Genomic DNA, 27,436 nt, shown 5'->3' with positions numbered 1-27,436 from the left:
GTACCAAAGTCACGATCCAGTTCTCAGGACAGAGAGAACAAGGCAAAGACTAAAGGACGTCTTATGCTTTCCTTCTCTTTCCTTTGTTAGAAACTTTCTCATAGGAAGGGCACAGCCTAAGCCTCTTAGCAGGTGAGCAAAGCTGTGCATTCACAGGTGGCCAGTATATTCTTCCTACCTCCTGAGACAAGTTGACAGAGGATCTCCTGGAATGGCTAATATTAAGGGTGGGAAGTAAAGGAGGGAAATTACCTTTTCATTTTTGAAACTGGAAAGGTAACAGTGAGAAAGAGAAAATTATATTTCAATAAATTAATTTGCTACGTAAAGGTAAATAAAATGCAGAGCTGGTTCCATGGGGCTTTAGGAATCTGGGAGGTGAATAAGGAATCTACAGAAAGCTCTCAGCACAAGGTCAAAAGAGACAATGCAACAGTGTTAAGATTTAGCACAGAGAGAGTTTCATTTTTACTTTATCTTTTGCCAACTTTTAGGAGTATGTGACTTTAAGTGTATAATTTAACAAAAATCTCATATTTGGGGGCACCTGGGTGGCTCAGTTGGTTAAGTGTGCGACTATTGATCTCAGCTCAGATGTTGATCTCAGGGTCAGGAGTTTGAGCCCCGCACTGAGCATGGAGCCTGCTTAAACAAACAAACAAACAAACTCGTATTTTGCCTTTATGCCAAGGCTTATATGAGGAATATTTAAAGTTACCAATGACGTTAAACTGCTTCAGCTCTGATGAATGAAATGTCTTGTGTACAGAATGATGGGCTAGTCCTTAAAAATGCTCTTTGTACCGTGGGTGGGATATTGGCCTTTCTTTTTCAGTCTGTATCCGAACAGCCATTTATTCTCGTGTTCGGTTCCTTCAGTTTAACACACAAAATAAAACGTAAAGCTGATCTTTAACACAAGAAACACAATTCTAACTACTGAGGAAACAGGAAAGATATTAGAGCAGAAAGAATATGTGAGCTAAAACCTGGGTAGCATTTTCCATGTATGGATGGGAGGGGGGCAGGGGATGATCTGTCAAGAAAAGTGAAGGTTGTGAACAAAGATTCAGAGGCAGACGGGTGGTGTGCACCGTGAAAATAGTGTGCCTTTCCATCTGTTTAAAAGGTTGGAGTAAACTCCGCTAATGGAGGGATTTTGATCTGGTTTGTTCACTGGTTTGTTCACTGATGTAACTTCAGTTTCTGTAAAAGCGCCTGGCATATCTATCTATCTATCTATCTGTCTATCTATCTATCTATCTATCTATCTATCTATCTATCTATCTATATAGCAGGAGCTTGAAGAGGTGAATAAATGAAGTGTCAGAGGCCCAGAATCTGAGCAGTATTTGATAGCTTTCAAGGGCTGGGGCATTTGGATTCCTGCAATGAGTGAACTGGCTAGGGCTCCATAGAGTAACAGAAACTAAGTCCAACTAAGTGAAAACGGAGTTTGTTGTGTTCATCATGGAAATATCTCGATCTTGGGAAGGACTGGAACGGGAGACAGAAGTCATTGCAAGTTTTCTGGCTCTATCGTTTGTCACTGCGTCTTCTACCCCTGCGTGATTCCTTGCTCCCAGTGCCTTGGCCCACCTGGTTTGGGCTGTGCGTTTCCAGTGAAGCCTGTCCCCCACCACTGCGAGAGTCACACGGGGCGGCTCTGTTTGACTAGGTCAGATGGACAGACACCCTTCCCCTCTCAGGTCCACCGCTGTGGACCAGAGAGGGAGAGCTGTTGAGAGGATTGTTGTGAGCAGCCCCTCAAAAACTTGACCTTTATAATAAGCAATTAGAAGGCATGAAAGCATGTGGCCAATGGTGTTCTTATTTTTATGCCTATATGTTTAAGCTATAGGTACTGTTCCTATGAAATATGTTAGCCTAACATTAAAAAAAAAAAACACCGCCTGTTAGTTCACATACTTCCCACTTCTTCTTCAGCTCCAACAGCTTAGTAATTACTTACTAAATATTGGTCACTGGTCCCTCCGGCTCCTTTCAACATTGCCCTGACTCTACCAGAGACTGAAAAACACCATTTCCCAGACACTGAATAACTTCCATTAATGTGTTCATGCTACCTGGATTGGCTTTGGTGGAAATACAGAATTGCTGAGATGAACAAGAAATGATTACTCAATTTCATTCTTTTATAGATGAGAAGATGCGCCCACGAGTAATTTATAAAAAAAGGTTCAGTAAATGTTTTGTGAACAGAGAAACAATATATCCTTGTGATTCTAGAACAGGGAGGAAAGGTGGACTTTTGAGAATGTTGCAAAGATCAATAGATTTCGGAACCAACAGCCTTGGTTTTACTGCTTTGCAAGCTATGTGTGGCCTGGAGCCTTATTGATAAGGTTCGGAAAGCCTCAGAATTTTCAGCTGCATAAGGAATAGTTATAATAATATTAGTAGTAACATTGTACTGTTCTGTGGTAAGGAATTGATAGATAAAGTATTGAAGGTTATGTCATTTAATAAATGGTAAAGTCACACCCAATGACAGTTGTCAACAGTAACTGTGTTTGGTGGAAAACAACCAGCATGAAATATTTACTGCAAATTACTAATCTACACATAGTTCATTGTGAGTTTACGCATGACCGGATGTTAAAGACTGTTTCAGTTTTAAAGTACAGTACACAATAGAGAAAGTTCTATTCTCAGTTCCTAGAGTTACAAATAGTTTCACGTGGATACTCCATTGTCTTGGGAACACCTGATAGACATGGGTTTTATAATTCTATCAATAGGTGTTACTTCATTTGATTCAAAAAATATCTATTTGCTTACCAAAACATGTTATTGTAGGTCAAATCCGCAAGATGAGGAAACATATTGTGGTAAAGTATAATAAAACTAGACATGTAGAGTGGAAGATAATCTTGTTTAACATCTAAATATAGATGAAGATGACAAAATGTAAGTTTTCATGGAAGAGTCCAGTGACTTGCTCAAAGGCACATGCTCACAGGTGTTGAAAATGAAGTAAAACTTGCATCTTCTCACACTGAGCAGTTCACTATAATGCAGAACCTCCTACTGAACACAACCTTAAAAATGAGAAAAATTTCAAGTAGATCTTCAAAGGAAAGCCATAGACAAGCAATAAAGGGCCACCCAATTCTCTCCTGGTGGAAGAAGACAATGCTTTTTTCACAAATTATATAATTTGTAAAGATAACAAAGATTCATAGTGAGAATAAAGTGACACTTAAAGAAAAATGCAAAAGCAACACAAGATATTTGCTGTGCTTGAAGATAGCTATATTTACTTTTAAACTTTCTCATCTTTGAGTCTTTAGGGGTTTGATATGATAGAGCAATTGGGAATGAAGGAGAAACAAGAGGAAGCAAGAGTGAGAGAGCCATAGGGAAAAGGGGAAAAGAAGGACAGAGAAAAGAGGTTGAGAAAGAACACATGAATCAGGCTGGTGAGAAAATATTCAGTGTTTGGCCACTAGGTGGCGATGTAATGTAAGGTGCTACCTCCACTTTTTTTTTTTTTTTTTTAAACAAAGCTATTTGCTGATTTGTATTAGGTACCATAGAGTGAGGCGAGGATGAAGCCGAGAGGATACTGCAGAGGTCTGTGGTGCATGTGTGTGTGTGTGTGTGCGTGTGTGTTCGTGTATGTGTGTGCTGCCTCGGGGAGACTGCAGCCCTTGTAAATACTTGGTCACCTTTTGCAAAAGGAATCTGAACAATTGCAACTGAAGGCACGTTGTTATCATCTTGTCTTTGGGAGATGCTGTTCCTCGTTGCAGATGGGTAATTTTCCTTTTCATCAGGTAAGCCATCTGGTTGTTTTGTTGTGATCGTAGTCATATTCATTCCAGTTATTCCTGCGGAAAAAGAGCCCGTGGATACACAGTTGGAGCTGAGCAGGAAGTCCATTTTTGTATGTGAATTCGGACCCACGGTCCCCCTCCTCCCTCTCTTCTCCTCCCCTTCTCCTCCCCTTCCCCTCCCCCTCCTCCCTCCACCTTCCACGAACTGAAATCAGGTTTGTTTTGCAGTCAGCATCTTGATACAAGATGGGATTCTTTGGCCTGAAATAGCTTGGAACCTGGCCAGTTTTCCTTGCCTTTGCTTGCCTTCATCCTATTCAAGGTCTCCTTTTGAAGCCCCCTCCTTCACCCGTGCTTTAGAGCTGGACTAGCTAGCTGTGAATAGAGGTCATATTGTTCCTAAGGATGGAGCAAAAATTAGATCTCAGTGTTAACCCCACAGGAAGGAAGGAGGTAGCGGGGCTATGCTGGAGCTCAGCACTGCAGGGGTGTTCAGCCTCCTCGGGCAGAGGCTGGGCTTTGGAGGAGAAATACCTCCTGTCTTGGACAAGAAGGGAACAATGATGCATTCCCCCTAACTCCGATCGAACCACGCCACAAAAGGAGCTTGAGGGAAGTGGGAGAGAGTCCCTTCTTCCGTGGAATGCCAAGCAGGAAACACCGAGTTACTTTTAATTAGACAGAGGTCATGATCAGCAGTGATACTGCAGATGCTGTTCGGTTCCCAGGGTGAACCGGCTGGCTTTTCCAAAGTGCACGAGAAAGGTTTCCGGGTGGATGGGAGGCTTTTCAAACATCTTTGTTATCATGGATTCCCGCTCTCCTACCTGTTTGAGGTATGTGTTTCAAGACCACCCCCCACGTTTACTTCTCATATTTCTTTTTGTTCTCTTCAGTTACTCGCTGAGAAGCGTCACTGCTCTTTAACAAATTGGTCCAAATAGAGTGGTGGTAGGTGCTTTTTCACGTGTCTTGAGAACCGAGTCAAGCCAAAGCAGGGGAATGCTCTGTCTGTCTGTGCATGTGACTAAATATTTTCTGAGATGCAATAGCAAACTTGCGAACTGCTGACACTGTTGCTCTCACACCTATAAAATGTGTGTGCTTTCTTTTCCTGTGGATTTACAGGTTCACGTGGTGTTTCTGATGCGCTAGTGTAGTAACAGGACAGATGTCTCCATAAAGCCCTTTAAAGCATCCCAAGAGGATGATGCTGAACAGAAATAGGAAAATTCCATGCTGAGGTCGGTGATTCCGGCTTGAGTTTCTCCTGTCCGGAGCAGTGGGTAGCTTACCTTTCCTATTTGCTGCGAGACCCGGCACTCCAGGGTGATGCAACTCGGGGCTTATGCACGTTCGCTGGACGCCTGACACTTCTCTTTCCCCTCGGCTGGGCATTTTGGGAGAAGAGTAACTATGGTGAAAAACTCCTTTAAACCTCTCCTTTGTGGCTGTTGCCCTTGTAATTGCTAGGAAACCACTGCACCCCTCTTCTAGGAGCAGTGTTGCCATTTAGGCCGTCCTCCACAAAGCTCCTTGAAGAGATTTTTAGATGGTGTCTATTTTAGGAACATAATGTGTAGACAGGAATGGATGGCCACAGAGATTTACGGGAAAACAATTTCGTGGAGAGGGTGAGGTAACATTATAAACCACCAGGACAGAGCACAGTGGCTGGTTATATCACACGAACCCAGCAATGCAATTAGTTTTCATTAAACTCACTGCAACTCCTTTGTATGGCTTTTTTTTTTTTTCTTCCCTCTTCACGTTGTTAATCTGTTTTTTCAAATTTTTTTTTTTTTTTTTAGGTAGCCAACATATCCGGAATGCTCCTACTAGTAAAAGTAATTAATATGTTGGATTTGCCACCAGTACTAATAGTCTCTGTTTACATGGCCCCTTCTTGCTGGGAAATTTGGTACCTGGAGACTCATTTATTAGGGCAATTTTCCTTTAAGGCATGGTGGGAAGGGTTTCTCCATCCATGGGAGGGAAAGGGAAGGCACAGCTGGAGGCCTAATTAATTATACAGTATCCGAGAAGGCACTGGGGATCTCAGCCAGGATTCTCCATTAGCAACTAGAAATACCAGGGACAAAGGGACAGACCAGAGACCCATAAGTAAACTTTATTGCCACCAACATAGGGAATGAAAACTCCAGAGTCTCCTAGAGGAGTCCAGTAAGAAATATTCTAATTCCTTGTATAGAGAGCACTGTCAGGGAGCCCAGAGACTCAGAGAGAAAACACAAGAGCACCTTCTCTGGGTATTGCAGAAAAGGAAGGGGGAAATCTGGGGCTTGTTTGGAGTTACCCCTAGGACTTCACAGACCTGGCAGTCCTCCTGGGTTTATACTGGTATGAGTCTGACATTTGAAAGCACCCCTCCAAAATTTAGCCTGGGGGCCTGCTGGTACAAGGTATTATAGGCCAAACCCATCACTTCCTGCCAGGTAAACAGCTACCTTGGAAGGGGGAGGGGAGGAGAAAGAGATTACAGGGGAGGGTGAAGAGGGACTGAGAATGAGCTATCGACGACGCTTTTGCAGTCTTCATCTTTGGGTCAATGGGGCTGTGATTTGTGAAGTAATCACTACCCTTTGAAATTCTGATTAGTCAATTAAGCATGTTTCACATCTCTGTTTAGATTATACCAGTGAAGGGGAGGTGTGGGGAAGGGATTTATTCTCCAAGCAACTGTGGTCAGAAAAAAAAAAAAATCGAACCAAATTTCCCCAAACTTGCTTGTCCAACTTTTTCTCTTGTCCCTGTTCCTAGATTCCCATTTATTAACTATTTTATTTAGCAAAGATGCGTAGCATTTACTCCATCCCAGCCACTATTCTGAGCAGACCTTTACAGATATTTTGCCACTTAACCTATGAGGTAGGTACTATTATTAATCAACAATTTATGGATAAGGAAACCAAAGCCTAATGAGGTTAACTTTCCCTTGGTAAGACAGTAAGTGCAGAGCCCAAACAGACCCAGACAGGCTGGCTGCAGAATCTGTGCTTTCAACCATCCCTGATCACTCCTGTGATGGTAGAGCTAGGATCTAGCCCAGATAACCAGGACTCAGGTAGTGCAGCCTATATATGGCGGCTGTAATTCTGATGTGGAAACGCTGGGGTTCAGAGCCAACGGGCAAGAAAGAATTCTTGAGGCGACTTTGGTGCAAAAAGGTGGTTCTATTAAAGCACGGGGACAGGACCCATGGGCAGAAAGAGCTGTACTGGGGTCGTGAGGAGTGGCTGATTATATACTTTCAAGTTGGGAGGGGGTTAGGGATAGCATAAGTCTCTAAGGAATTTGGAAGCAAGGTTTCCAGGACCGTGAGGTGCTAGCTGTTGTTGGGAAAAGGTCATTTACTGCTGTCTAGTAAAACCTCAGTCATGAGACCCTTCAGATGTGTATCAGTGGTCCATATGCTTGGAGGATGATTGCTAACATATATCTTGGGGGGTAGAGATAAAGTTTCCAAAGGAATACTTATATGTTAAGGGAGACTCCGAGGATCCTGGAGGTGGCTTAATGTTAAACTAAGATTGCCTTTTGCCCTTAGAGAAGACTTGACATAGGCAGTTGAGTTCCTAGAGGAAGATCACTCTGCCTGTCCCAAGGACCTGTCAATGGGCTGTAAATTGTAAAGATTCTTTTGCCTTTGTTTCCCATGTCAATTCATCTGAAATTTCATATACTTTAATTTAGAATGATTTCCTAAATATACTATACTCATTCATTGGAAAAAAAAATGTGTCCTCCTATAGTATAGGACAGTTCCTATACTAGGTGCAGGAATATGGGGAATTAGACAAACTCCCTGCCCACGTGGTGCTTTCAGTCTAGTGATGGAGTTGGTAGACTTATCAGTGTGTAAGGAAAAAGCAGAGAATATATGTTCTTTGAGGAAAAATAAAGTAGGGTAAGGCAATGCTGAGGATGAGGGGGGCATGCAGAGAGATAGCAAAAGAGGTGCAGAAAGTGATTTTTACCTGAATGAGGCGAGAGAAGAGCATTCAGGGCAGAGGGAAGAGAGAGAACACAAAGGTCCCCAAGGGCACAGTGTCTCACAGGTATAAGGGGTGGTACCCGCCTTGTTAGCAATCCTGAGAGAAGAAATGGAAGGACTTGGAGCCACACAGGTGACCAGCCAGATCTGGGGGGCCCTGGCAGTGTGCTTAGGGCTGTCATTGTCCCTGGCATTTATAAAAACAAACCAAGGAACAATGTCAAGTAAATTTAAGTCGCATATTTAATGGTGACAAATTACTGGTAAAAAACAAAAAACAAAAACCCAACAAAATAAACCTAAACCACTCATTTTTACACACCAAAAAGTTTTAACAATTTGTAAAGTTCTGTGAAAAATTCTGTTTCCTAGAATGCAGTGAAATTGGCTCAAAAAATGTTTAAACGGCGCTATTTGATGAAAAAAATCTGATTGAGATTTTTGGCTAGATGTCTGCAAATAATCAGTCAAAATTAAAAAACAAAAACAAAAACAAAAACCCAAAAAGCAACAACGCCCCAAGCAACCAGTCCATCTTGCTTACACTTCAGCACTTTCCCCTGAAATGGCTAAATTTGGGAGGTGTGGGCTGATGGTAAGGATGGAAACCCGTCTGTCATCCCCCAGGTTCCTTAGGACACAGTAGATGCTCAGAAGTGTTTGAACAAACCATTTTTTTGCAAATGAATTAACAGGATCTCAAAATAATATGGGAAAATATAAACAGCTTTCATATTTATCTATATTAAATGTTTCATTATGTTTTTATTCCTTCAGAATTCACATTCTAATGGTTTATCTTTTTATATCTCCTAGCTGTTTTCTCCCACTCCCTCTCAGTTACCTACAAACATTGTAATTTCTCTCTAGCAAGTGTGAAATTCTCTTCTTAGAATGAACCTTGCTTTTAACCCTGTAAGTGGCAAAAATCCTCTCCTTCTCTTAGGGCCTCTCCCTCCTTTGGTGTTCTGCCCACAACCTTAACTTGAACTGTGACGAAAGCATCTATAGTTTTTGGCTTTAATTTTTTCTTTTGTCATTTGTGCTTTTGATGTCATATATAGGAAACCATCACCTAAGCCAAGGTCATGACAATTTATTCCTTTTTTTTTCTATTCTATTTATAGTTTTAGCTTTTACATTTATGTCTGTGATTCATTTTGAGTCAATCTTTGTAAATAGTGTGAGGCAGGGATCCAACTTCATTCTTCCATATGTTGATATCCCGTTGTCCCAGCACGAGTTCCTTACCAAACTTAAACTTGTCCGTGCACCTGATACACAGTAGACCAATGTCTAAGACACGGGTTTTGAAGCAAAGAAAGCTTTATTATCAGAAGGGCAGATCAATGAGAAGGCAGATCATTCCCAAAATTGCCTTGCCCTGTTGAGCCTAGGGAGAGCTTCTCTGTGTTTGGGGAAGAAGAGGAATACATGTGAGGGAGGTGAGGCATCTCTTGAAACCTTGAGGCAGGGGAGGGCTTGAAACAATCTGGAGGTAAGCATTCTTCCAGACAATAAGGTGCCATTTGGGACCTGGTCTGATCGGGTACATCAGATAATTTCAAGACAGATACTACCCTCCGGTACCCGTTAGGTTTCCACAACCAATGGGTACACAGGGAATAGGGGTAAAAAGGCAAAGTTAATGAGTGATCATACATGAGGTTACGAGGTGCACAAAACATAATTAAGTAGGGAACAAAACAGAACGCGGAGCTAAGTTAATAATGCAACTAATACAACTGTAGTTAGGTTTATGCTTTCAAAACAGGTCCGGGACCCAAGGGTTTGGCCTCAGATTGTTGGAAAGACTATTGTCTCCCCACTGAATCATCACGTTACTCTTGTTGGCCGTGCTGTGTGTGGCAGGCATCTGTGTTCTTAGCACCAATTATTATACATACTGGTGCTATGGTTGCCTTTATTCTTTAAGAAAAGAGCAGTGAGATTCTCCTTTTTTGAGAATCCGTATAACTTTAAGTATAAGAAAATTGGCCCACATACCTGTAATGGTTAAACATTTTTTTAACCTAACTTCATGTCAAAATTTTTCTCATAACTGAAAGCATATTCATTTGTGACTCTACTGGAAATTTAACAAGATAATGAGCAACGAGCTAATGTTTTTGCAGAAAGGTTACTAGTAGTTCCTAAGAAATATCCCTACTGTACAGTATATTCCCTCCCCAACTTATGCAAACATTATCCATGTTCTTTATATGGTTCTAGTCTGTTTTTGTTTCATATTTATGAAACATATCCCCCCCATATTTGGGGGGAACCGTTGAACTTGAAATAGAGGAGTACCACTCAAGGAGGGTTGCTTGTTGTATTGGTTTGCTAGGGCTGCCATAGCAAAATACCACAGACTGAACAACAGAAATTTGTTTCTTATAGTTTTGGAGGCTGGGAATGCAAGATCAAGCTGCTTCTCAGGTTTGGTTTTTTTCTGAGTCCTCTCTTACTGACTTGCCAATGGCAGCCCTCTCCGTGTCCCCACATGGTTTTTTCTTTGTGTGTAGGCTTTCCTAGCATCTCTTTTTGTGTCCAAATTTCCTCTTCTTATAAGGACACCAGTCAAATTGTAATAGAGACCACCCTCACAACCTCATCTTAACTTAATCACCTCTTTAAAGGCCCTGTCTCCAAATACAGTCACATTCTGAGGTTCTAGGGGTTAGGGCTTTGACATATGAATTCTGAGGGGGACACAATTCAGCCCATAGCAGTTGTCTTAGGTACACTCATGACTGCTAAAATAATGAGCAAAGAAGATAGAAACTGATCAGTCATTTTTTGTCATTGATAAAATTATTGTTGTTATACTAATGGTGAGTTTTCATTATTCATAAGTTTCTCCCACTGGATAATGAGGGGTTGTCTGTATATGTGTTAATAGTCCAATAAAGGCAATTAAGTAGGTTTCTGTTTAAAGGGGGGGTGATGAATAGCAAAGTGGGCAGAAGCAAAAGAGTGGTGACATTGATCACACTTGTGTGCCTGTAAATGTCATGTTTGTACTCATAATCTATGAGAAGTTTACTTAGCTCAGGCTCTTACTTGTTTCAGTGAGAAAAGTGACATAAAAGGATATAAAAATTAGGAATCCATGAAGAATTTATAAATAATTAATTTCAAAGTGCTTCAAATAAGCAACTGAGACTGAGATTAATTTAAATATAAAAGTAATACCTTAGAAAGTTAGTACAGCTCATGGAGTTGAGGAGTAGTTGAAATCTAGACTGGAAATGACAAGAGTAAGGAAGGCCATGATGGTCGGTTAGCCCTTACTTGGGACTTTCTGGTGGTTTCTGGTGGACTTTTCTGGTGGTTTCTGCAAGGTGCCTTTGACTCCTAGGATGAATTCATTCGACTACCTTAGGCTTTTTTTTTTTCTTTTCTCTCTTCCTTCCTCTCTTTCTTTCTTCCTTCCTTCCTCTCTTTCTTTCTTTCTTTCTTTCTTCCTTTCTTTCTTTCTTTCTTTCTTTCTTTCTTTCTTGTCACTTGGATTAGAAATTAAAATTCCAGGAAGTGAGCCTCTGGTTGGTCAAGTTTGGATTATAAATCTGATCCCCTTAGTTAAGGGTGAACTGTGCCCTTCCACTGACAGTCCTACCAAACTATTCCCTGTTTAGGAAGAGTAATTCCACCCAAACAAAACTGAAAACAGTCTACATACACAATGTTAGAAAAATGGTTAAATTAACCACGGTCCTTACAAATACTGAGATTTTTTATAGAGCCATTAAACACAGTGTTTCAGGAATGTTTACTTCTCTGCACCCAAGGTATAATGGGTACATAAAAAATACCATACATGTATCTAGTATGATCTCAGTAATGAAAAACAAGAAGCAACAGTGTTTTTACTGAGGAAAAGAAAAACCGGGGGACACCTGGGTGGCTCAGTCTTTAAGCGTCTGCCTTCGGCTCAGATCATGATCCCAGGGTCCTGAGATCGAGCCCCGCATCGGGCTCCCTGCTCCGCGGGAAGCCTGCTTCTCCCTCTCCCACTCCCCCTGCTTGTGTTCCCTCTCTCGCTGTGTCTCTCTCTGTCAAATAAATAAAATCTTTAAAAAAAAAAACCCGGAAAGAATGTAATAGTTATTTCCAGTATGAGATTATGATTTCTATTTTCTTCTTTACAAATTTTCTTTTTAAAAAAATAGAATATTACATCTTATTTTTCTTATAACAAAAGTAATATATGCTCATTACATAGAGTAAGAAGGAAAAGTATAGAAGAATAAAGATGATAAAATGACCCCTACTCTATACAAGCAAAATTATCACTCTTATAATTTATTTTATATGCCAAAGTATTTTTTGTACAAGTTCTCCAAAATAAGCATGTGTTGCTTTAAAACCCAGAATGAAAGTTACCATACAGGGGAGCCTGGCTGGCTCAGTCGGTGAAGCGTGAGACCCTTGATCTTGGGATTGTGAGTTTGAGCCCCAGATTGGGTATAGAGATTACTTAAATATAATAAAATTTTTAAAAATGTTAGCATACATTATTTTTCAAATGTACTTGGGTAAATCTATTTTGTATAAAGATCCTTATTGGATCTGTATCAAAATAGTAAACTCAATATAAAGTTATTAAATAAACAGTTGAATGTTTGAATATTTTATCAGCCCACAAACTCTCTATGATAAAATTAGTATTCTGCAAATTTGGTAACAATAGATGAGCTTTGGGAAGGGGTCTAATATAAAGTTAGCCTTAAATGTCAAAGGATTGTTGTTCTAAAAATTGTGTAATTTGGTAATCTAACTTCTCCCTTTAGAATTCAGCAACATTTTAGGGAAGTCATCTTATATTTGTGACACACCTATTATGTGCAATGGATTGTTTTAGTAAAAACTGACCTCAGACTGAGAACATCAAAAACAGACAAAAAAAACCCTATAAATATTTTTGCAGTTTGTACATAAATTTTTTTAAAGATTGTATTGATTTATTTGAGAGAGAGAGAGAGAGTATGAATGAACGGGTAGGAGTGGCAGAGGGAAAGGGAGAAGCAGACTCCCCACTGAGCAGGGGGCCTGATGTGGGGCTCCATCCAGGTCCCTGGGATCATGACCTGAGCAGAAGGCAGACGCTTAACCGACTGAGTCACCCAGGCGTCCTGTACATAAATTTTTAAACTACTTCCAATAAAACTCATCAAATTGGCAAAATCAGTTTATAAGATTATCAAATAGAATAATAAGAATACATTAACAATGTGTACTATTGAGCCAGAGGACAGGGTGGAAGCCATGAGGGTCATCATTAGTATACGCTGCATTTGGAGATGTGGAATTATTCGTGTGGAGAGTATAGTGAGACGAATCTGTGTGACGAGGAATAGATGGTTAATGGCAAGTCTTAGATGACAATATCTAGATTATTTCTAAGCAAATACTAATAATTTTAAAATCAAAGAGAAATATTGAATACAGAAAAGAAACCAGCGTTCAGGATTTCTGATCACATATTCATAGAGGAGAAAAAGCTAAGAGAATTCCGTCACATGAAATATTTCAGTCTAAGAAATTCAGTGGATTTGAAAATCCTGGAAAGAGTTACTTTAAGACTTGACAAATGCTACCAGGCAGCAGTTTTCCTATTACCCTGGAATGTGATACGCCATTTAAAAAGGCCAGTGGTATTTTGGGCTATGCATGTCAGTGTGTTGGTTCAAAACCAAAGAGGCAACAGACTGGTTTCAGGTCTAGAATGCCATCATTTCAGTAGGCCTTGGCATTTCAGGTTTCCAGCTATTTGAGGAGTCTGGAAGATTGCACACCAATATTTAAGGCATTTAGAGGTTTATAGGTCAACCTGTATGAATGAAGACAAGACTGACTTTTGAAGACATTCCAAAAAAGGAAGTTAGGACATAATTAAGAACTTAAATAGACATCAGTAAGCAAAGAAAAAAGAAAACACAAGTTTCCATAAACCTCCCTATGGAATCAGAAAGAATGGAATCCCAGCTCAATCACAAAGAATGGAATCCCAGCTCGCTCTCCTCTGGGGCCAAACCTTATCTTATTCTCCCTTACTCTCCTTCTCTTTTTTTTTCTTGTCATTTTTAGGCATTTTGCTGAGATCAAGAGTCAGACGCTTAACCGACTAGGCTACCCAGGGGCCCGTTTTTGCATTTCATTTCTAACACTCCTTATACTCTGTGGTTATCTAAAAATATTCCCACAATCATATTCTCAATATGTTCGTAGTCTTTTGATGCATACAGAATGTAATACAAAAAAATGGAAAAATTATTAACATGATTTCAGCAGTTATTTTCAAAATGTGGTCCACAGACCCCTCTGAGTTCCCTTGAAAGCTTTTAGGGAATCGATCAGGTCGAAACTACTTTCATGATCACACAAAAGAATTTTTCCTTTGTTCACTATATTGACATTTGCCCTTATGGTACAAGAACAATGAAAACTCCTGGCCTTAAACTTACCAAGACAGCGGCACCAAACTGTGCTACTGGTCATTGTATTCTTCACTGCCATTCGCTCACTGTAAAAACAGGTAAATAAATAAATTCACTAAATTAAAAGCCAGTTATAATATTCTGTGTGCTGAAAGGGGAAATACGCATCAAGAGTATGTGCCACATTCCAAAGCCTGAGGATGGTTGACTCCAAAGAACGCACTGTGCTGTTGTTAGAGTTACAAACAGAACTGGCTGCTTTTCCATGAAATATGGTTTTTGCTTGAACGAATGACAGACAAATTGTGGTCATTCAGACTTGGCTATTTGGCAGATAATTTTTTGAAAATGAAGTGAGCCTGTCATTTCAGGAAAAACAACAGAGAATATTTGTTACCAGTGGCAGCATTGGAGCTTTCAAGAGAAAATTAGAATTTTTGAAAACTTCTTTCTGAACTCCAGCAGCTTCTCAAAACTTAAAGGATTTTCTGATGCGATTAGTAGTGATGTTAACAGATGGATAATGAAATGTTTCAACATTTCAAAGACCTGCATAAGTCAGTCAGTGGATACATTTACAAATGTACAATGGATACTGATACAAAATCATACCGGGATAATGGATCTATTCAAAGTGTAAGACCAATAGATTTTAGTGTAGCAGAGTATAAGTTCATTGACAATGGTTTCAGATTCCTGTTGTCTAGTTTCTGTAGACTATCAAAGAAGACTGTTCACATTTAAGTGAAAAGGCTATTGGGGCACCTGGGTGGCTCAGTCATTAAGCGGCTGCCTTTGGCTCAGGTCATGATCCCAGGGTCCCGGGATCAAGCCCCGCATCGGGCTACCTGCTCCGCGGGGAGCCTGCTTCTCCCTCTCCCACTCCCCCTGCTTGTGTTCCTGCTCTCACTGTCTCTCTCTCTGTCAAATAAATAAAATCTTTTAAAAAAAAAGGCTATTAAAAATTTCAAACTACAAATCTATGTGAGGCCAGATATTCTTCATCCAAATGTAAATTATAATAGATTGAATGCAGAAGCTGATTTAAGAATCTAGACATTAAGCCAGACATTAAAGAAATTTACAAATTCATAAAATAACACCACTCAGATTTTTTTCTTTTAGAACTATGATTATTTTTCACTTAAAATATTATTTTTGAACATGTGGTTGGTTTGTTATTGTTATTTGTAAATTAATATTTTCATGATTTCTCTATTGTAATTTCTATTATCATAAATATCAATAAATTTAACCCACATAAACAAAAGCTTTTTGGGGTCCTTGATAATATTAACAATATAAAGGGGTCCTGAGACCAAAACTTTATATGACAAGGATGAATTTGATAATTCATCAGATTCAATGGTACATTTATGTACATTTGTGTACATTATGTACATTTCAATGGTACATTTACATTATAATAATCAATTATATTGAATCAATTAAGAACTTATATTGAATCAATATAATTGATTATTATAACAATAATAAGATTATTATAATGCAGGTTAACTCAGTCCCTGGAAGTTATGCTGATAGAGAAAATATTTGTCACATTATACCAGTAAGTTTTCCATAACTGTAATGTGAGCTGTATACATCATCAGTTTAGTTCAGTAAGTTCTAGTAGAAGTGAACAAAAAGTTTTGCAAAGTAAATCAGAGATCATAAAAGATAAATGTTCTAACACTTTATTATTGTTATTGTTATTATTGTTATTGTTATTATTATTTTAGGGAGAGAGAGCATGAGCTAGTGAGGGGGAGAGGGAGAGAGACAATCTCAAGCAGACTTTCGCTGAGTGCGGAGCCTAACGTGGGACTGGATCTCAGGAGCCTGAGATCATGATCTGAGCCAAAATCAGGAGTCGGTCCCTTACTCGACTGAGCCACCCAGGCGCCCCAATGTTCTAACACTTTTGTTTGGCCTTTCATCATCCTTCAACTAAACCAACCTAAGAATGTTCTGTTGGTCTTCATCTTCCCTACTTGGAGTCAGCCCTCCACACAGTCAGCAGTGACCTTTCTAACAAGCACATCAAATCACCACTTTTTTGAAACTCTAAGTGATATCCTCGGGTAAAAACCAAATTTCTTTAGGATGGCTGGCTTCTGTGCGCCGTCTAGGTTTCTCTCTTCCCCATGGCCTATCCACCCTACCATTAGTCTTGCCGAGCTAACTGCATTTTTGTGAATATCGGAAGCTGTTTCTGTCTCCAAGTCTTTGCCGCTGCTTCCTTCTCTGCCTGAAAAGCCACCACCGCTTCTCGCTTCCCGTGAGGACTCCCCTCCCTGCTGTGCGGTGACTGAGTTGCTGGTGTCGGCTTCTGTCGCAGCACCAGAGGTACTTGAGTGTGCTTGTTGCTCAGCCTCCTTCTGCGGTCCTGTACGTTTTTTGCGACCCTGGTCCATCTAGTGTCGGCTGTGACCAGATATTATCAGCACTGCCTACTTCTCAATAGGCGTTTGCTCAATGAAAATGAAACAAAACCAAAAACAATTTTTAGGTAATGTCTACACCTGACAGTTCCATACTTTAATACCACTTCTATAAGAATACCAATTCTATAAAACTATATATAAGAATTATACAGTAATTTTAATAATTCTTTTATTTCTTATGCAAATTCTGAACTCCTGTTATAGAGCCCATATATATTACGATTAACACTGCTTTTCAAAGTCATTCTTAATTTTTTTTCTTACTATCTTTAGCATTATGAGTTGATTCAATATTTGATTACTTTCTTTTTTCTCATTTTGAGGCATATGTTGTTTTCTTACTTGAGTCTAACTTTTAAAAAATTATCCAAGTATCATTTTTTATAGTTGTAAAATTTATAGTCATTATAGAAAACTTAGAATATTTAGAAAAGTATAATGAAGAAAATAATATTCACAATCTTAATATCTTTTACATGATTTTTTCTCACGATAACAATAGGGTATTGTCTTTGATATTTTAATATTTTCCTCTAAATAATTTTTATTCTTCTTTGCATTGTAAGAGTCCTGTAATGTTTCAATTTAGTATCAGATGTTATATCTTAAACATTTTTTTCATGCCATCAGAAATAATCCAAAAATAGAATTTTAATGACTCCATATATTCCATCATTGAGCCTTACATTTATTTCATTATTCCTACAGTCTATTGTTCCATATTATATTTATGATTAGCATATATGCTGATTGTACAATCTGATGGACAAGTGAGAGGAAATATTGACCAATAACATTGATTTAGCATTATAATAATATTCATAGTTAATGGACCCTGGAGTAGAACGTTCAGGATGTTGGTCAGAGCAAGAAATAATTTTTCCATCACTCATTCTTTTCATTTACTATTCATTCACTTAACAAATACATATTGAGGACCTACTTTGTATAAGACTAGTGTTAAAGACTATGTGTAAGACTGCCAAGATACTTACTCTTAAGTATTTAGATTCTAAATAAAAAATATAAGCTGGGTATATAAATATTGTCTTTAGAAAATGGAATTCATTACTTCTTTGAAACTCTGAACATATTTTATACCATCTTTAAGCTTCAATACTATAGATCTTAAGAAAATCAATGTTCGTATTTACATGTACTAGTCTCATATATATTGAGTACTGTGTCTTGATGGGTCATAATAGGATTCAAAATTCCATATTAAATTTAGAACAAAGATTTTTCTTTGTCATAATGCCCAATGTAACACCAAAGATAATTAATAGACATTCTGTGAGGAGTAATAATTCTTGACTTTAGGAAAAAAGAAAATCAGGTAAAGAAATATATTTATTTCCTTTACTATAAAATGTTCTGTATTTTAGCCATTGTTTGTTATTATAGCTGTTGAATGTTGAACTATTATGCTTTTGCACCTCTCACTCTTGGGAGATGGCACTGTTATTCCAATTATTTTATTGACTAATTCAGCAGCTACTTATTGTGTGCCATTCAGGAGGAAAGAGCTTTGTATGGTACAGTGATGAATGCAAAGATGGATGCTACTCTAAAACAGAAAAGGAGACATATTCACGAGTAGAGATAAAGGGAGGTAGAATTCAGCAAGTAATGCAAGAGTTGCAGATAAATGCTTATGGGAATTCAAAGATGACTTGCTATTCGTTTTGGAGAACTGCCAGTGAATGAAGAAGTTAACAGTCTATATAACAGCAAAAATGCCTCCACATTGGCCTATAAAAGTAGTTAAGGGGATCAGCAAAGAGTAGGCAGTAAGTATCTGATTGGTAAAAATAAATGAACCATAGGTAGCTAATAAGAAGTATAGCCTGTGACAAAAATAATTATGAATAATAATAATCATTGTACAAGACATGCAGTTGCCAATTTATTGACCCTCAGCTTCAGGTTCATCCTTTGGTACCTAGCCAGCCATAGTATGTTGGGCTCTTTAAGCATTTGTCTTTTACAGTAAGTTTTGTCACTGATGTTAAACATTGTCAGTAGAGGACACTGAAGGGGCATTGCAAGAGGAGGGGCCATCTATTTCTGGTTCTAAATGTTACATTTTGATTTTACCTGCTTCTAGTGCCTGGTCCACTAGAGATGTGTTTGTGTGTGTGTGTCGACATCTGGAGATGTTCTTCCCAGCCACATACCCAGTTTGGGTAGCCCATTGGTGACTTCACAACCTTCCCAGCACAGACACCCCAGGCTCTTGGACTCAGGCCCACAGTGGGGCACCATTCCTCCTGAAGGCCCATTCACCAGCCCTGGAGGGTTGTTCCTGGCCCCACAACTGTGGTCCACTCTGACCTGGGCACCCCAGCAAATGACACGGTCCTGTAGAAACAGGGCTTCAACCACAGAACCTTCCCATGTTTATCCTCCTTTGGGTGCTCTACCTCAGCCCTAAGACACTCTTTAGGCCTTTCTTAAATCTTTATAGTGATTCTCCTTTCATAATTTAATAACTCTTCATATTCAACTTTCTCTGTTTAGTATGTGGTTTCTGTCTCCTGATTGGATCCCATACTGTTGCTACAAGTTCTTTTTTTTTTTTTTTTAAAGATTTTATTTATTTATTTGACAGAGAGAGACACAGCGAGAGAGGGAACACAGCAGGGGGAGAGGGAGAAGCAGGCTTCCCGCCAAGCAGGGAGCCCAATGTGGGGCTCGATCCCAGGACCCTGGGATCATGACCTGAGCCGAAGGCAGACGCTTAACGACTGAGCCACCCAGGCGCCCCTGTTGCTACAAGTTCTTTTGCTCAGTTAAAATTATTGATTTCCAAGTTCCATAGTTTGTAGTGGTAAAAACTTAAATTTCATGTCACTATCCCTGAAAAAAAAAGTTGGACAGGTGTGACATATCATCTTCTCACTTGGCTTCATGGAAGATGGCTTTTTCACTAGGGAATGTTAAATACAGTCTAGCACTCCCATTCAGAAATAAAAATTAGGCATTCATTGACCAAATAAAGTCTCATTAATCCTATTTCCAATTAAAATGCTTAATTTCCTATTAAGTTACCAATATAACAGATGTCGTAGGATTGTTTTGACCAAAGTAAGCCAAATGAGATGGATTTAAACTATTTTCATATGGTCATAGGTGTGATAATTATTTTAATGTAAAGGGTTTCAATAAAGTATAAGTATGTATGCAATAGTTTTAATAGGTATGTGGTCTGTAGTCCACAAAATCATTTGTTAATTATAACTTTGATTTCACTTCTTTCGCCAGAGATTTCATTTACATTTAGGCCTGGTGTTAGCCATGTTAACAACTAAATTCAGTCCCTCATTTTAATCCTTTGATAAAAGGGGGAGACCCTGCATAAAGCAGTTTTAAACATTTTATGATTGATTTTTTTAACTCACAAATGGCAATTTTTTTTATTATTATGTTATGTTAATCACCATACATTACATCATTAGTTTTTGAGGTAGTGTTCCATGATTCATTGTTTGCGTATAACACCCAGTGCTCCATGCAGTACGTGCCCTCTTTAATACCCATCACCAGGCTAACCCATCCCCCCATCCCCCTCCCCTCTAGAACCCTCAGTTTGTTTCTCAGAGTCCATAGTCTCTCATGGTTCGTCTCCCCCTCCGATTTCCCCCCCTTCATTCTTCCCTTCCTGCTATCTTCTTTTTTTTTTTTTTTTTTAACATATAATGTACTATTTGTTTCAGAGGTACAGGTCTGTGATTCAACAGTCTTACATAATTCACAGCACTCACCATAGCATGGCAATTTTACCTCAAAGATTTTTATTTTTTTTAATTTTTTTTTAAAGATTTTATTTATTTATTTGACAGAGAGAGACAGCGAGAGAGGGAACACAAGCAGGGGGAGTGGAAGAGGGGGAAGCAGGCTTCCCGCTGAGCAGGGAGCCCCATGTGGGGCTCGATCCGGGGACCCTGAGATCATGACCTGAGTAAAAGGCAGTCGCTTAACCAACTGAGCCACCCAGGCACCCCAACCTCAAAGATTTTTAAAACAATCAAAACAGTTACAGCCAGGCTTCAAGTTTATTGACTCTGGGATCTTTTAAAAGTGAAAATATTTACCAAGAATACCCACTGGATTGGGGCAAGGTACACCAAGCAAATGTGTACAAAATATTAAGTGAAGAAAAGTTCACATTCTTTCCTCTATAGCAAAATTCCTAAAAAATAAGATATAAGACATAAGACATTCCCCCTAGGACTTAACTGAGGTTCTTTGAAACATATCAGAAATAAACTGAGAAATTATCTCATTTCCTTTTAGAAGTGCTCTCCCACAGATGAAGTATTTTCTGTTATTTTTATTCCCTGAGGAAGTACTTTCTCAGGACTAGATATTAATTGTTTCCTTTCTCACCAGCAGCCTTGCACTTTCTTATAAACAGCAGGCTGGCAAGACAAAGTGGCCAATTCACTTCAAAGATGAGGAAACTTTTCCATTAAGGGTTGTTGACCGAGAAATATCAGTTGAAGATCCCATACAAAAAAATACACCTTATTTTAGCTTTAAGAAGGATTATTCTAAGGGAAGAAATAGAAAATGTTATAAGGATATACGTGCCAAATGGAACCTTAGGAGTGATCTTATCCAGCCCTTCCTTTTATGAAACTCTCATGTCCGATCAAGTTCAACGCCACCTTTTATAGATGAAGAAAAATTAAGAGGAGTGAAATGTTATCTCTGCTCACTTAAGTAAGGATCTGCATTTTGAACAGTTTCTTCTTCTATATCAACCTCCCAATTCCTCTGTTTTCTCCACACCTATTTTCTCACAAATCTTGATCCTCTGCTTCGTTCTTTTTCTCCAGCATATAAGATTTTTTTCCCTTCTTATCAAAATGCTCCTTCTCCCTCTATCTAGTTACAGTAACATCTTGTCCTTCTGTTCAATCAAGCTTCTTGAAAGAAGACTCATTCTGTGTCTTCATTTCTCATTGCCCACTTACTTTTTAAACCACCACAATCATTTTTTGTATTTCTAGCAGTCTAGAACTTCCATACGTTCATAAGATGATGAAGGACAACCCTGTTGGTAATCCAATGGACCCTTTGGTTCTTCCCATCCTAGATTATGCTGTAACATTAGACAATGGTAATCATTTTCTCTTTCTTACTCTCTCTGCCCCAGTTTCCTCTTCTAGAAAATGGGGATTATTTCTGCAAAGATTAGCAGTTGAGTCTTAAGAATTAAAACATTCTTTTTTGATTAATGTCTAGTTCCATCATTTTCATAAGAAAGTTATGACAAATTTGTGTCTCTGATCTTTCTTCTCTTTTCTCCACTATCCATAAATACCACCAATAAAATTAAGTGACTAAATTGAGTTTGATATCAAATCATTCACTCATCTCTTTCACGCAGCAGATATTTATAAGCAGAGTGCCAGGCACCCTGCCATGAGCAAAGATATATTTCCAGCAAATCTGATATAGTGGAAGAGCATGGAGGTGCAGTCTGATGAATCAGTATTCATATCCCAGCTCTCACTGAATACTCTATGACTTTGATTAGGGTTTATTTCTTCTGACTTTTGTTTTCTCATCTGTAAAATAGGGACGAAGATACATATTTGCCATACAAATTGTATAGTAAAATCTAAAGTTCATGTTCATCAAGTACATAGCACAATGCTTGGCACTGTGTCAATGTGTTTAAACTATTAGCATTCCATTTTGTATTTTTTTCCTAAGTGATCAAAAGACCATATTAGCTTTACAGGTCCTACATGTCCTCAGCCCTTTTCCTTTGTCTTCCTGGAGAATTTCCTTTCATTTTATAAAACCCATGTCAGCCACCACCTACTTAGGAAGCTTCTCTTAGCAACGTTTCTACTCCTCCCCTATCCCGAAAGAATTGATCATGGCCTCTTCTGTGCTTCCTCTGTGTCTCATAGATAACTTCCTGTGCCACGTACACAGTGTAACAAACGCGTCTCTTCTAATATACTGTCTGCTTCTCCCGAAGAGACGCCATGTCTTTCATATGTATATCTGAAACTTGAAATCAGGCTTAGAGCCACGTAGGCAACCCAAGAATGATTTATTCTTAAACAGATCCAACTATGCTTTAAGATGCAAAAGCCTTCCATTATACATAAAATAGACAACATCAAATTTACTGAAGTTTTATTTGGTAAATGATATTTTCTCTATACCTATTATATCTGAATAACAATGAGATATAATGTAGTTATTACATGATCTAAATAATTCTGCATATTTTTAGCAAACAAAATTACTTCCTTAATTCAATGTCTTCTGAATGCTGGCATATATGTTGTGCATTATGAATAAGTGCTTTACATACTTTTCTTAGAGATAACTATCATATTAAAATGTTCAGACTCTGGTTTTAAATTAACAAAGATATGCCCAAGATATGCCTTCAATTTTAAAGTTAGGTTATTTCTTTTTTAAGTGCATTGATTCAGATAAATACAATAAGATTATTTTATCATTTGTTGTACTTTTTAAAATTTAAATATTTCTTATTTATGTCATTGTTTTAAATCTCAGACAATAATTTCTTAGCTTTGAAAAACTATGCCAAATTAAGGATTGGCCAGCCAGATTGGTGTTTCGGCATGTGGTCATTGTCATTTTGGATATTAATATAATTCTTTTTTGTTATTATTTTATGGAATGTGCCATCATAAAGCTTTTAAAATGTTAGTATCCTAAAATGTAGAAATAGAGAAGATGTTTGGCTGGCAAATAGTTTTAATGTTCAAGCATATAAATTTACTTACTGGCTTTTATAACTACAAGTGAAGAAAATAAAATAAGAGTTCTCTTTCATGTAACTTTAATGAGTAAAAGCCTTAAAAATCATACATTCATATTGATAACTTAAAGGGTAGAATGCTCTACTTATAAAAATGTATCTTTCATCATTAATCCCCAGCTTTCATATCAGAATTATGAAGGACTACCACAGTCAAGAAGTTGAACTTTCAGTGTCTTAATGGTAATAATGAACATTGATTATTAAAAAGCCTTCTATGAAAGAATTTATATTTTATTACATATTACCATGTATATAATATAAAAAGAGTGTATGAACATGTGTAAAGTATGCATTCAACATAAATCCAAAGCTGGATTTGGCATTGCAAATTCTTAGAACCTTTAAAATAGCTCTAAACCTTATTTCCCGCAATTACTGGTCTATGTCATATTGCTCTTTGGGTAATTTCAAGTTATTCAAGATGATTAACACTGATTCCATGATATCCTGGAGAAATATATTAACTATACCCTATTGAAATCAATTCAAAAACTATTACTGTTTGATAACTTTTCACTGATCTGGATGTGGAAATTGAAAATAAAAATTTAAGTGACATGGAGTAAATGATATTAAGAGCTCTGAGGGATATAGGAATAGGGACTAGAATAACCTTGAAGCTTTTAGAAACTGGTTCATAAAGGCAGGAGAAACTCTAGTGTTAAATTTAACCATAATGTAGTGTATTTTGAATCAAAAAAAAAAACTATACAAACAACAAGATGGAGGAGAAACTAATTCATCACATACTGTAGAATCAACAAGGCTCTTGTGTTTGAAAGAAGTCAGTTATATTTGTTGTTCTGATTAATAGCAGGAAGAATAGGATCATAGGATATTTTTATATGTAAAGATCAACTTAAAAAAGATCAATTTTATTGTTTCGGTCCTTTTTAAACAAATATTAAATTGATTTATACAAAGACATAGGCTAAATAGAGATATTCTATTACTAAAAAACTTTACACAGAAATTTGTACTAAGGGAAATGTATGCAAAAGTCAGGCATTATCTTTATGCTATTCTTATTACCATTTTTCTATTACAGTTTCTAAGCAGGTCAGTGAACTTGGGCAGAAATTGGAAAAGAGGAAATGAACAACGCAAGTGATCATATAGTATCCATGCTTCTGGAGTGACATTTTTTTAGTTTAGCAGAGAGAAAACTAAGGGAGACAAAATAGCTACCTGCAAGTGTGTGCAGGCTTGTCATACGGGGAGTATGTGACTGAATTTTTTATCTCTGTAGAAAGACAAATCACTGGAAATGGGCATAAATTGTAGCAAGGGAGAGTTTTGTTTGTTTTCTGTTCTACTTCCAAAAATGATTTAATCTGACTTACAAAATCAAATACAATATAAATCAGAATAATAAAGACCAAAGAGTTAAAAAGAGTGGTAAAGTAGATGTTGTTAAAAGCTGAAAAGTAATAGTGATTTCTGATCTTGAGTTTAGCTTGTGCTTCTAACAGCTAAAGAAAGGGGTAGGGTAAAGGACATGGTGGATTACGTGGACAGTCCTCGTTGTCTGCACAGGAAAGTTAATAATTAAAAGGGAGCACCCTGCAAATCTCTTATAGCCCTATGTCCTCTAGCATGTAACAGCATGCTATGTGATTTAATAGTTCCTTCGGTGATTGATTGATTGATTGGGTGATTGGTATTTAGTGATCCTTTTTTATTGAATATAATTCTACTACATATGCCTAGCGACTCTGTGCCTATGCCAACTGAACAGAAATTCCTGGTATTTTTGTCCTATCCAACTTATTTTCTGCATTTGGCCCTACTTTGAAACATCTAAAACACTAGGTATTTTTATGCTAAGATCTTTTGAATTTTGAAGTGCCACATTCTGAATGTTATTCCTTATTTCTGCCAAAAGATTATATAATGATGTATAAAACTGTGACTTTACGTGGAAAATAAATTTGGCTCAATTTCATATTCTGGGCACAAACTTAGTGTCAGCTGCACTAAAACTTGTTCTTTCTGGTAGATGTTCTACAAGATCTGAGTTGATCATTTAAAAGGACACTTTCAAACACTCACCTCATTAAGTGGTTCAGGGATTCCATTTGTAGGTAGCCCATTGTGACAGATGTATACAGTTCTCCTCCAAATCAGTCATTCACCAAGAGTCTTTTTTTTTTTTCTTTAATGTTTAAGGTATAATAATAATGGCTGCCTTTTTTTTTTTTTCTGGTCATAATTTTTATCCATCTTTTACAACATAGAGCTCTGACATCCCAAAGGTGCTTGTCCAAATGCTTGAGATTATGCTAAAGACCTTTTGAGGAAGATTTTGGCCTGGGAGGATTCTTTTAGTCCACTTTTATGAATAAAATGGGATGGCTCCATTGCTCAGGGACATAATCAGTCGGGACAATAAGGTCACTCCATCATCTGCGACACGACACTTTACCATACTTCCATGTCCTCCTCTGTAAGGCAGGCAGTTAAAATAGAAGGTTAAGAACCTTTTATGTGCAAACTGTGTATACATGTCAGGGAATATTTGTTTTCAAGGGTTAAAATCATATTTAAGTTAACATAAGTAAAATGGATTATTTATTGAAAATCCCATAGACCAAAACATAGCTAAGCCAATGAAGAGCCTGAACTGGAATTGAGAAGTCAGGAACCAAATAAAAATAGCCTACTCTTTGGTTGCACACTTAACTTCTTGTTTCTGTTGATCTCTTTGTTGCCATATTGGCTGGTATCCCCTGCTCGCTCATGGCCAGACATTGCTTCCCAGCCTCAACTCTAGATCACTCAGTTCCGGTTCCCATAACATTCTGACTCACTCAGTCAGTCTTAGTCCAAATTGAACATTCTCCAGAAAAGAGAATCCTCTTGGCTCAGTTAAGCTTATGCAGTGGCTTCCCTGGGATCAGTGTCCTCATTTAACCTCCCAGGCTATGGCCATGGGAAAGGGTTAGGAAAGTCAGGTGGTACAAAAATGTTTGTCCAGATTTATCTTTCAGCACAGGTTACACTTGGGACACAATTTCCAAAAAGGAGTGAGGGCTGGGTAAGCACCTGAAGTGTGTTATTATAAGAATTATTCACATTTTAGAGATAATGGAATTAAGCTAAGGGAGGTCAAGAAACTATTTTAATGTCACAATTCTACTAATGACTAGAACCAAAATTTGAACTGAAATATATTCTTATTGTAAATCCAGTGATCTCAACATGAAACTTTCATGGTTGAGAAGATAAATCTCCAGGTCAGAAGTGACCCCTTCCAACATTTAAACTAACTGTACCATGGATTCATCTCTAATTAACAAATCAATATTTGCATGAATTAACTCAATTGGTGAGGTGCCAAAAGCTTGCTTTTGATATTTGTAAAGGATGCCTTACCTAGTCTGTTTTTCTATACCAGTGTTTCTCAGCACTTGCCCGTTGATCAAGTACAAGCTCTACATCCTAATCACCTGGACAAGTGGGTTAAATACAGATGCTGGGCCCAACTTCAGACCACTGAAACAAATTCTAGGGTGGGATCTTGGACTGTATGTTTTCTAAAAGCTCCCCAGATGATTTTTGTAAATGCAATGGTTTGCATCCTCAAAGTTCAGTGTCTATTAGAACAATAAGCAATGTGCCATATTATTTTAATTCTCCACATATTTTCACTTAATTAAAATGTTATGTTACATTCTTGAATTTCATAGAAAGGGGAAGTTTTATTTGAATAAGACTGAAAATTTTCATTGTGGCTATATGTTGGGGTTCTCTTAGCTTAGTGAGAACATGCATGTTAGCATGAGATGGAGAACAGTGACATCATACTTCTTATGATCTGTGCACTGAGCAGATGGCCTGGAGTAAGCCACGGATTGATTACAAGTTAATTCATGTATTCATTCATTCAAAGAAATATTTACTGAACACAGTGT

At 38.0% G+C, this 27,436-nt stretch overlaps 1 protein-coding gene across 7 annotated transcripts in view; it reads left to right on the top strand.

Annotated features, from left to right (window-relative positions):
• LOC118534495 (sodium channel protein type 1 subunit alpha) overlaps window positions 1-27,436 on the top strand; it is a 144,255-nt gene that overhangs the window by 18,511 nt on the left and 98,308 nt on the right. For 3 of the 7 annotated variants that reach the window (XM_078070937.1, XM_078070936.1, XM_078070930.1), the window contains exon 1: window positions 3,524-3,800. The exons of 2 other annotated variants lie outside the window; for them this stretch is intronic. The gene's annotated coding sequence lies outside the window, so the exon portion shown is untranslated. Of the gene's footprint in view, window positions 1-3,494; window positions 3,801-4,243; window positions 4,637-27,436 lie in introns of those variants that run through there. 2 more of the 7 variants (XM_078070933.1, XM_078070932.1) reach the window with 2 other exon arrangements.

This window comes from Halichoerus grypus, chromosome 4 (assembly GCF_964656455.1).
Source record: "Halichoerus grypus chromosome 4, mHalGry1.hap1.1, whole genome shotgun sequence".
Taxonomy (NCBI): domain Eukaryota; kingdom Metazoa; phylum Chordata; class Mammalia; order Carnivora; family Phocidae; genus Halichoerus; species Halichoerus grypus.
Note: the sequence above shows the minus strand (reverse complement) of the source record. Positions and strands in the feature narration are given on the sequence as shown.